The sequence below is a fragment of the Hyaena hyaena genome, unplaced genomic scaffold (genome assembly GCF_003009895.1).
Source record: "Hyaena hyaena isolate Hyena2069 unplaced genomic scaffold, ASM300989v1 scaffold_343, whole genome shotgun sequence".
NCBI classification, from domain to species: domain Eukaryota; kingdom Metazoa; phylum Chordata; class Mammalia; order Carnivora; family Hyaenidae; genus Hyaena; species Hyaena hyaena.
In genome coordinates, this window is record NW_024080975.1 from 1,520,305 (window position 1) to 1,522,362 (window position 2,058).

At 53.2% G+C, this 2,058-nt stretch overlaps 1 pseudogene; it reads left to right on the plus strand.

Annotated features, from left to right (window-relative positions):
• The first annotated feature begins 1,486 nt into the window (after nucleotides 1-1,486).
• On the plus strand, nucleotides 1,487-1,580 carry LOC120243460 (annotated as a pseudogene).
• The last annotated feature ends 478 nt before the right edge of the window (nucleotides 1,581-2,058 follow it).

Consider the following 2,058-nt stretch of genomic DNA (forward strand, 5'->3'; position numbering starts at 1 on the left):
AACCCACGAACCGTGAGATCATGACCTGAGCCGAAGTCGGACGCTTCACCACTGAGCCACCAGGCGCCCTTCACTGCAGATTTAATACTTTTGAGGGGAGCATGTAATCCTGGGTTTCCTGACGTCAGCATTGCTGGCATCTGGGTTGGGGGAGTGTCTCTGCCATGAACGACTGTGGGGTACAGCCCAGGACCTCCCGCACCATCCCGGGGTCTTCATCCACTCGGTGCACGGTACCCTCCCCCACCAGCGGTGACAACCAAAACTGTCTCTAGACAGTTGGTCCCCCACCCCCAGCTTGAGGGCCACAGGACTAATCTAGAGCCACGGTCCCCATGACCAGGCTTGTCTTTTCCGTGATCCATTCTAATGAGTGATGAGAGCACCTCCTAAGTTACACTGGTCTAAACCACGAGCAAACCCTTGTCCACAAGAAGGGTCCGCCTGGGATACACCAGGCTGTTAGCCCAGAAACTCTCATCGCTTTCCCACCCTGTGCTGAAGGAAACATACTGAGATTTCCCTGGAAGCAAGCACTCTACGTTGAATGGTATCCTCCCGAAAACCGCATGTTGAAACCCTCACTAGCCCTCCGAGCCTCAGAACGGGACCTTATTATTTGGAAACAGGACCACTGCAGGTGTGATTGTTACGACGGGGTCACACTGGCGTGGGATAAGCCCTAATCCAAGGCGACTGGTGGCTTTTAAAAGGGGAAACGCAGGTGCGGACACAGGGGCAGGGAGAGCGCCACGTGGAGACGAGGCAGATTTCGGGAGGTGCTTCCACAAGACACGGAACATTCAGGGCAGTCAGCAGACGCTCAGCCGTGGGAGAGAAACGGGGGTAAGTTCCCCTCCAGGGCCCCAGAAGGAGCCCACCCAGACCCAGCCTTCTAGCCCCGGGCACAGTGAGAGAGAAGTTGCCATTACTGGGCCCGCACAGCGCACAGAAGTTTGGGTTATGTCAGCCCCAGGACATTGGTGGATGGAGGCCTTGCCCACCCCCCCGGAGCCTGGCATGTATGTCTTCACCGATTTCCCTCCTGCCCCCACCCAGGGCTAACCTGCACGGAGCCGGGGAGCCCCCAGGCCTGCATTGAGGTGGCCAAAGAGCAGCCTGGGGCAAACGGCTCTGTGGGAATGCGACCAAAGGGCACGAGGCATTGCAACCCTCATCTACACATTCCCCTCCAGCGCGGGCACTTAAGCCCTTACTCTCTCAGGACCCAGCGCCCGGCTGTCATTTTTCTTGTAAACTGAATGCAGAAAACAGACTTTCACAATTCCCAGCTGACCATTACACGTGAGTGGAAACCGCACAGCTCCGAAATGCATCTCAAATCTCATTTTTCAGTTAAGGGGCGAACATTCACCAAATACAATAAAAAGGAGTTTCATGAAGAAGCTGAAGCAATACTAGGAAGGTTTTGATCCCATTGAAATGTTATGCCTAAAATGTGCCCACATGATCCCTTCACGTACACGTCTGTTAAACGGGCTTTAGAACGACACAGAGACGATCAGCACGGCCCCTTGAGGAAGGATGACACGCAAATTCGCGAAGCGTTCCGTATTTTAAAAAATAATAATATTCTCTGACTGATACAGTAATATATATTTAATGTAGAAACGTTTTCAAATATAGAAAAACACAAAATACTACTGAAAACCAGCTGGCGCTACCGAGTGCTGACCCTGAGACCCGACAACGAAGCGTGACAGGTAACAGGGGTCAGCACGCACGTCATCAGCACCAGGCCTCGTGCAACGTCACGTGCCTGACCTTTTACTCTAGATCCTCCCTGATAATCAGCAAATGCAGCACTGGACTTTATCAAATGACTTCAAAGCTGCCCTCCGGGAAACGCTGGATGCCTTACGCACGAGGAACGATAGTTCTTCAAAACCCTTGAGGGAGTGGGGTCCTGTCCGCAGGAAACAGAAAACTCACTGAAAACAGCTGAATCGGACAGGAAAGTCATGAGCTCGCCTAACAGGCTGTCGGAGGTGGAGTGGCCTTCAGAACAGACTTGATCCAGGGCCCCACCCTATGAAG